The sequence below is a fragment of the Callithrix jacchus genome, chromosome 1, assembly GCF_049354715.1.
Source record: "Callithrix jacchus isolate 240 chromosome 1, calJac240_pri, whole genome shotgun sequence".
Taxonomy (NCBI): domain Eukaryota; kingdom Metazoa; phylum Chordata; class Mammalia; order Primates; family Cebidae; genus Callithrix; species Callithrix jacchus.
The window spans coordinates 209,846,248-209,855,891 of record NC_133502.1 but is presented as its reverse complement, the minus strand read 5'-3'; the positions used below and the strand labels follow the sequence as shown (position 1 = coordinate 209,855,891).

At 48.6% G+C, this 9,644-nt stretch overlaps 1 pseudogene; it reads right to left on the bottom strand.

Moving 5' to 3' along the window:
* Positions 1-294: 294 nt before the first annotated feature.
* Positions 295-1,864, bottom strand: LOC100387121 (single-stranded DNA-binding protein 3 pseudogene; annotated as a pseudogene).
* Between the last annotated feature and the right edge of the window lie 7,780 nt (positions 1,865-9,644).

The following is a 9,644-nucleotide window of genomic DNA, read 5'->3' as shown; positions in this document are numbered from 1 at the left end:
TATGTATTCCTGTATGTATTGTAACCTACCCGGTTTATTATTATTTCTGATGGCTGCAGACAATGTAGGCTCTCACACCTAGACTAGCTTTCCTGGTAGAAGGGCTTGGGCACGGTCAGCAGGGCTTCCGGTTTTCTTTTTTTTTTTCTTTTTCTTTTAAGAAGAAAGCATAGGGGTTGGTTGGGGTGGGGGGCTTGCTAGAAGCTTCCATTTAAAATTCTTCCCACAAAAAACCCCCCTGAAAACAAATAAAAAACTCCCAACAATGGTAAAATCCCAAACAAACAACAAAAAAGTGTCATGTACAGAAAAGGTCCTTTGGGGAAAGAGCGAGGGGTAGGATTTTCCTGGTCACTGACTCGAAATACATTTTGAGTTTTGTCCTTCATGTTTTATGGAATAAAAAGTTCGGCCTTTTTATTGGATGAAACTAAAATTGGGAAAGGTGGAGGGGGTGGAGGGGGTGGGCGGGGGTTGAGGGGAGCAGGGAGATGCCCCCCCACCAGCTCCTAGATAATGACACCTCACTTCTTGCATAATTTCTGGCATCTTCCCGCCTGCAATGCTGGCTCTCTCAGCGTCTTGGAGAAGGGGGAATCACACACTCATCATCATGCTTGGAGAATAATTGTCGTTCTGAAAGGAGTGGAGGAAGTTCCCTCCTAGCTTGCCATCATCTCGAGGGGTGCCTGGAGGATTGCTAATGCCACTTATGTTGTTAGGATAATTTTTTGGAAGTCCATCTATGTGGTCTGACCCTAACGATCCGTTCATGTGGTGTGGCTTTATGCCGCCCGTCGGACCATCCGAGCCGGGACCCATTGGGAAGCTGGACCTGCTGCCTCCAGGAGGCACCAGATTAATCATTGTGTAGATGTTGTCACTGGAATTAGTTGACTCTGCGGGACTGGGCATAATGGGTGTTCCTGGAGGGCCGCCACCACCAGGGGGGTCCCCACCACCAGAGGGTCCCACATAGGTACCGGGTGATGAGGAGGAGTATGGAATCGAGTTAGCACTGTTAGGATTGGGCCAGGGCCTGCCAGCTCCGGGGCCCATGTTAACCCCGGGCATGGGGGGGACCGAGGGAGTTGGGTGATGGTCTCATGCCGCTGCTGTAATTCTGTGGGCCAGGACCCATGGGCCCCATGCCTCGGGGAGGGTTCATTCTCTGCATTGATCCTCCCATGTTGGGGTGGGCTTGTTGTCCTGTGGGATCCATGGAAATGGGCAGCAATGGCTGTGTCCCAGGAACCCCTCCCGGAGGCTGACTTCCCATTCTGATCCGGGGCCTGGGGCTGCCTGCATATCTCCGTAACATAAAAGGCTGACTGTGGGGTCCCATCATGTTGCTAGGATTGTGAGGTGGAGGCTGTGCGTGCGGCGAGGGCTGTGACCCCGGAGGACCCTGAAAGAAACCTGGCGGGCTGGGGCCTCCCGGCACCCCATCATTGGGGGGAATGTTGCCAAGCACGGGGCTCGGGGCAGCTGCTGCACTAGAATCACGACAGGCTTTTGCTTCACTTGGATGTTCACAAGCGCCTCTCCTTTCAGGAGCTGCCCAGGAAAGGTCCCAAAATGCCGCCACGGGTGCAAAACCCCAGGCGGTTCTCCCAGCGTGATGTCTTTTTCCCATCGAATCTCGGATAAGGAGTCTGTGCAGATTTCTGGGCTCCTACGTGCAGTAAATACTCGTAGACGTTTAAAGCTGACTTTTCCCGAGCCCGCCCGTCCGAGGGCAGCGCCGAGCCTTTGCCTTCGGCAAACGTGGTTTGCTGGGAAGAGGACGCCGAGTCTCGCCGCCGCCGCCCCGGCTCTCCCGAGCTGCCCCCGCTCCCGGCCCCTCCCCGGCGCTCGCTCACTCGCTCTCCTCGCCGCGCTTCCCTCCCTCCCGCCCAGGCGCTGGCTCCGCGCTCTTTCCAGCTGTCAAAGCGTCAGCCCGGCCCCGGGCCCGTGGCCCCGGAACTCCTCCCGCGCCGGCCCGGCCTGAATGTGCCGCCGCCACCGCCGGTCTCTTTTCTTCCCTTTAATTAGATGAATGACATGACCCGGGAGGCTGAGGTGACAGGATCACTATAGGCCAGGAATTCAAAAAAGTGACACTTGCACTGTGCTGTGCACGTGAGTCCACATTTGCAGGGGAAAAGAAGCACATGGACAGACACATGCACAATCACTACATATTAGCTCACTGCTGCTTACCTCCCAGCCCTCCTGCACACAGCCCCACACCAGCTAAGAGATATGCTGTTTCCGGGGACCTCAGTGGATGCTCACAGTTCTTCACGGAGCCATCTGTTTCTCACACCACACCCCAGATCCTCACGCCTATCAGGCACCTGAAGCCAGGGAGCTTCTCCAGACAAAAGCAAGAGAATTTCCCTTACTCATCACTTAGATTCGTCACTAGGAAGGGAGTGGTATTAGATGTGCACAGTGTTAGAGAGGGAGCAACACACGGGGGCCTGCTGCGGGGGAAGCGGGACAGGCAGAGCATGGGGGTAAAGGGCTAATGAATGCGGGGCTTACACCTAGGTGATGGGTTCACTGGTGCAACAAACCGCCATGCCGCACTTTTTCCTATATTACAAAACCTGCAGGGAGCCGCGGTGGCTCTGGCCAGTTGTCCTGGTGCATAAGGAGGCGAGGCTATGAGTTCAAGGCCAACCTGAGCAACATAAGAAGCTCTCATTCATTAACAACAACAAAAACCCTGCAGATCCTGCACACATATCTTCAAGCTGAAAATAAAAATGGAATTAAAAAAGAAATTGCCAGAGTAGGCAAATCTAGAGAAAGAGAAAATGGATTAGTGGCTGCCCACGGCCAGGGATGTGGGCTTGGGGAGAAAAGAGAAGTGACTCCTAAGGGGAATGAAAAGATTCTATAATTAGATTGTAAAAATGTGTGCACAACCATGTAAATTATAGTAAAAACACGGAATCACACACTGTACATAGGTGAATTGTTTTGAATGTCAAACATGTGCCAATATAGCTGGTTTTTTTTGTTTGTTTTAAAGAATACTTACGATGGCAATTTTGGGCTGTAGGCTTCTCCTGCAACAAGAGAAAAAAAACAACATGAGGATCAGCTCATCCTGGGTCCTGTAGGCACAGGTCTTTTATTCACTTGGTGACATTAGAATACCAGATGTCAAACAGTGATCAAGTCACTGGCCCCCAAATGAAGCATAGAGGATGCCTGTGGAAAAGGCAGTGGGTTTTCTCAGAGTATTTAGCAAGTGTCCCTGGCGGCTGAGAAACACAAAATTATTTTTCAAGAAGAAAAAGTTGCTACGGAGAAATATGCTCGCTCTCAGTTTGTCAGTGATGCCGTGTTTGACTGACATTGTCAATCAATGTGTTACAGCGGATAATGGATGCTGTTATTTAGAAACCTCCCGGTGTATTACGTATTAGTTGGGAAGACACTTCCAAACTCTAGGGACCGGTCGCTAGAGTCCATGAACAAATGAGGCCTGATTCATGATGTCAGTGAAAACTGATATTCCCTTGATATTCTAGAAGCCCCAGAAAAAGACATTTCTCTTCAAGACAAAAAAATGCATCTTACTATGTGAGGTGATGTCTCTTCCGCAATCCTCTCAGATGTAACTCCTCTGGGTCTTGAACGGGAGCTAGGAGAACACAGAGAGACAGTGCACTGGTGCTGCTGAGGAATCCCACGAGGAGGCTTGGGGGATGTGGACCGAAGCAGCTGTGCTGCTGACAAGCATGGACTGAGCTGCTGCTGGACCACTCTCCTTGGTGTTGAAGGAAGGCAAAGGAGAGGGGCAGACAGAAATGAAAGAGCCTTGGCTTTGTGGCTGTGACTACCTTGTTAGTGTGAAAATAGTCACCCTAAGACTGGTTAGTACAGAAAGGCACTGTCCTTTAGAAGCAGAAAGAATATTGGGAGAAACTTAACCTCAGCACTGTTAGGAAAATAGATTCAGGCCAGGCGCAGTGGCTCACAGCTGTGATCCCAGCACTTTGAGAAGCTGAGGTGGGCGGATCACATGCTCAGACATTTGTGATCCGTCTTGCCATATAGTGAAACCCAGTCTCTACTAATGATACAGTAATGATCTGGTCGTGGTGGTGCGTACCTGTGGTCTCAGCTACCTCAGAAGCTAAGGTGGAGAATCACTTGAACCCAGGAGGCGGAGGTTGCAGGAAGCCAAGATCGTGCCATTGCACTCCAGCCTCAGTGACAGAGTGAGACTCTGTATCAAAAAATAAAAATAAAAATCAGGTAAAGTCATTAGAAAGAGTGACTCGCCCACTCCTCCTCCAGCTGAAGCCAGGCTGCCTCACACATGATTCCCTGGTCTTTTCTCTGGGTTGACAAAGCTTCCTATAGCCTCTCTGGCTGGAGTTCTATATTGTCACAGTAGCTTTTTCCCAGGAGACCCCAATCCTCCTTCCCAGCAGGGTCCCAGAATCAGGTTTCCATGCACTCAAGCAGCAAGTCGGTCCCTCACGAAGTGGGTTCCTTCATGGTGCCCACTGTGTATTCTCTCCCATGATGTTCTCTGCAATTATACAGAAGAAAGCGTTGTGCAGATGGGATCCCGCTGTGCACCTCACATAGGTCTGTTATTCCCTTGGCAATATTGGAAAACCAGAAGCGGTACAGTGGCTGAACCACTGGTCAACATCCCCAAAACTATGAGGGTGCTAATGGGAAACGAAGAAGTGACGCTGTTGAATAACACAGAGCACCGACCCTGGGACCCACTTCTGGGTTCATGTTTGCCTCTTTCATGCCACGTTCTGGATTCATTCTTTCTGTACCCTTCCCATCCCACAGTAACGAAGTAGGATATTAAACTGGCCTTCAGGTACAGCTGCGGGGAAAGAGGAAGGAGGTGATTTATATGAAGTGTAGGTCGTTGTGGGTTTTTTCCTTCCTTTTTATTGGATGAATGACATGACTCGGGAGGCTGAGGGGACAGGATAGGTCAGGAATTCAAAAACAGTGACACTTGCACTGTGCTGTGCACGTGAGTCCACATTTTCAGGAAAAAAGAAGCACATTGACAGACACATTCATAATCACTACATATTAGCTCACTGCTGCTTACCTCCCAGCCCTCCTGCACACAGCCCCACACCAGCTAAGAGATACGGCTGACTCCGGGGACCTTAGTGGATGATCACAGTTCTTCACGGAGCCATCTGTTTCTCACACCACACCCCAGATCCTCACGCCTATCAGGCACCTGAAGCCAGGGAGCTTCTCCAGACAAAAGCAAGAGAATTTCCCTTACTCATCACTTAGATTTGTCACTAGGAAGGGAGTCGTATTAGATGTGCACAGTGTTAGAGAGGGAGCAACACACACGGGGGCCTGCTGCGGGGGAAGCGGGACAGGCAGAGCATGGGGGTAAAGGGCTAATGTATGCGGGGCTTACACCTAGGCGATGGGTTCATGGGTGCAACAAACCGCCATGCCGCACTTTTTCCTATATTAAAAAACCGGCAGGGAGCCGCAGTGGCTCCGGCCAGTTGTCCTGGCGCATAAGGAGGCGAGGCTATGAGTTCAAGGCCAACCTGAGCAGCATAAGAAGCTCTCATTCATTAACAACACCAACACCCTGCAGATCCTGCACACATATCTTCGAGCTGAAAATAAAAATGGAATTAAAAAAGAAATTGCCAGAGTAGGCAAATCTAGAGAAAGAGAAAATGGATTAGTGGCTGCCCACGGCCAGGGATGTGGGCTTGGGGAGAAAAGAGAAGTGACTCCTAAGGGGAATGAAAAGATTCTATAATTAGATTGTAAAAATGTGTGCACAACCATGTAAATTATAGTAAAAACACGGAATCACACACTGTACATAGGTGAATTGTTTTGAATGTCAAACATGTGCCAATATAGCTGGTTTTTTTTTGTTTGTTTTAAAGAATACTTACGATGGCAATTTTGGGCTGTAGGCTTCTCCTGCAACAAGAGAAAAAAAAAACATGAGGATCAGCTCATCCTGGGTCCCGTAGGCACAGGCCTTTTATTCACTTGGTGACATTAGAAAACCAGACGTCAAACAGTGATCAAGTCACTGGCCCCCAAATGAAGCATAGAGGATGCCTGTGGAAAAGGCAGTGGGTTTTCTCAGAGTATTTAGCAAGTGTCCCTGGCGGCTGAGAAACACAAAATTATTTTTCAAGAAGAAAAAGTTGCTACAGAGAAATATGCTCACTCTCAGACAGTCTGTCAGTGAGGCCGTGTTTGACTGACATTGTCAATCAATGCATTACAGCGGATAATGGATGCTGTTATTTAGAAACCTCCCGGTGTATTACGTATTAGTTGGGAAGACACTTCCAAACTCTAGGGACCGGTTGCTAGAGTCCATGAACAAATGAGGCCTGATTCACGGTGTCAGTGAAAACTGATATGCACTGACTACGCTGGAAGCCTTTGGAAGTAACCATTTTTCTTCCAGACAAGGAAATGCAGCTTCCTGTGTTTGATGACATCTCTTCCTTCAGTTTGTCACGTGCACACATCCCCAGGTCTTGAACCAGAGCTAGGAGAACAGAGAGGGACAGTCAGTGCATTGGTGCTGCTGAGGAATCCCACGAGGAGGCTCGGGGAATGTGGATGGGGCTGGATTGTGTGGAGCTGGGCGGTTGATAAGCATGGTGGTTGTCAAGCTTCTAGAATATCAAGTGAATAGTAGTTTTGACTAAGCTGCTGCTGGACCATTCTCTTTGGTGCGAAGAAAGGCAAAGGGAAGGGCAGAAAGAAATTAAACAGCCTTGGCTTTTCTAGATAGGGCCACCTCATCAATGGCAAATAGCCTAAGAACTGGTTAACACAGAAGCAGGACGTAAATTAGGGCTGCCTAGAACCAGGAGTGTGGGGGTTGGGGAAAACGGGAGTGACTACTGACAGGGTTTCTTTGAGGGGGGGATGAAAATGTTCTAAAATTAGAGTGAAAAATGCTTGCAGTACCCTGTAAATATAGTAAAACACTGACCCTTCGATCACCGACTTTAAATGGGTGAACTGGTTTGCGTGTCAACTACATCTCAATAAAGCTGTTTTTGTTTTTTTTTTTTAAAAAGGATACATACATTACTCTTGTTCGGAAATAGAATTTTCCTGCAATAAGAGAAAAAAAAGAAAAACATAAACAACGAGCATGGTATCATGCTGGCTCCTGATTCCACGGGACTTTTATTCATGTGGTGACGTTAGAAAACCAGACATCAAACAGCGATCAAGTCACTGGCCCCCAAATGAAGCATAGAGGATGCCTGTGGAGAAGCAGTGGTTTTCTCGGAGTAGTTAGCAAGTGTCCCTGTCAGCTGAGAAACACAAAATTATTTTTCAAGAAGAAAAAGTTGCTACTGAGAAATGCGCTCGCTCTCAGACAGTTTGCCAGTGGTGCCGTGTTTCGACTGACATTGAGAATCGGTGTGTTACAGCGGATAATCCATGCTGTCGTTTAAAGCCCTCCCAGTGTATCATCACGTATTAGTTGGGATGACACTCCCAAACTCCAGTGACAGTCACTGGAGCCCATGAGCAACTGGGGCCTGATTCACAATGGCAGTCAAAAAGGATATTCACTTGATATTCTAGAAGCCCCAGACAAAGGCATTATTTTTGAGACGAAGAAATACATCTTATCAGGTCAGAGGGCATCTCATCGTCTTCAATATCTTCTAAGATGAAATCCTGTAAGATCTGAACAGGACCTAGGAGAACACAGAGAGACAGTCAGTGCACTGGTGCTGCTAAGGCATCCCACAAGGGCTTTGGGGAACGTGGACGGGGGCTGGAGTGTGTGGAGCTGGGCAGTTGACCTGCATGGACTGAGCTGCTGCTGGACCACTCTCCTTGGTGCTGAAGGAAGGCAAAGGAGAGGGGCAGAAAGAAACGAAAGAGCCCTGGCTTTGTGGCTGTGACTACCTTGTTAGTGTGAAAATAGTCACCTTAAGACTGGTTAGTACAGAAAGGCACTGTCCTTTAGAAGCAGAAAGAATATTGGGAGAAACTTAACCTCAGCATTGTTAGGAAAATAGATTCAGGCCAGGCGCAGTGGCTCACAGCTGTGATCCCAGCACTTTGAGAAGCTAAGGTGGGCGGATCACATGCTCAGACATTTGTGATCCGTCTTGCCAATATAGTGAAACCCAGTCTCTACTAACGATACAGTAGTGATCTGGTCCTGGTGGTGCGTACCTGTGGTCTCAGCTACCTCAGAAGCTAAGGTGGAAAATCACTTGAACCCAGGAGGCGGAGGTTGCAGGAAGCCAAGATCGTGCCATTGCACTCCAGCCTCAGTGACAGAGTGAGACTCTGTATCAAAAAATAAAAATAAAAATCAGGTCAAGTCATTAGAAAGAGTGACTCACCCCCTCCTCTACCCCCAGCTGAAGCCATGCGGCCTCATACCTCATTCCCTGGTCTTTGTTCTGAGTTGATAAACCTTCCTACAGCCTCTCTCCATGGAGTTCTATATTGGCTAAATCACTTTCTCTCAGGAGACCCCCAATCCTCCTTCCCAGCCGGATCCCTGAATCAGATTCATATAGTTTTCATCATCTTCTTCCTCCCACAATTTTAGGCTCAGAATGCTGGCATAGTTGTCTGAAGACACTGAAAGGACCCAGAGGAAAGCTCAGCACCCTGGTGGTTGGTGGCTGTGAATTACTCAGGGAGCTTTGCTGGATGTGGGGTATGGAGGTGGGGGATTATCAAGCACGGACTGAGTTGATGCTGGACCGTCCCCCTGGGTGGAAGAGGGCTGGCAAGGGAGGGCAGCAGGAAGGAGATGAGACATGGAGGTCTCTGCCCTGTACTAGAGTCAGGCAGCAGCACAAAGGAGTCAGCCGAAAATGGAAACTGAAAGGCACACTAAGGTTCAGTGGAAAAGGGCCTCTCTCCCTCTCACATGTTTTTGAAGCTCTTCTAAACCAGTGCATTTTCTGAATGTGTTCAAGACCGTGTCAGTACTCAGGACCCTACCATGCTGGTACTACATCTATCATCTCTTTTGAAGAATTTATTACTTCATTAAAGGCCCACTTTATGGGCGAAATTGATTCCATTTTAGCCAAGTTATTTATCACACATTCTTTTTCATATAGGTCAGGAAAAAATTTGATACTAAAAGCTACGATTAAAGATCAACATGATTTCTCTTTTTTAAAGTCTTCGTTTGGAACCATGGTTGCACACACATTTTTGTGCCCCTGTAATCGGGGGCCAAAGCAGCTTCTGTGTCACTCTCCCTGAGGAGATTCCCTAAACATCAGGCTTCATTCAACAGGCCGAGCTCCCAGAACCTGCTGTACCTGGTGATGGGCACCAGGCTAACAACATGTTGTCCTCTGCATTTTCACGTGGCACTGGCTCTTGTCTGTCTGCCACAGATTAAAGCAATTCTGAGGCTTGAGGTGGTCATGCTCTTCAATACAATACAGTATCTTCCTGACTTTTCCCTGTTTTCACTAAGTGCTGAGGAGTGACCCCAGCACTAACACACGTTGGCATACACTGTTCTGTGTGGTTCCCTTACTTCTCAGAATCTCTGAGCTGACCAGAAGCCTTGGGCTTTCCATGTGTACTTCACAGTAACGTCCACGTTAATGGCCTGTTTTTCCATATGCCTTTTGCTACCCTGA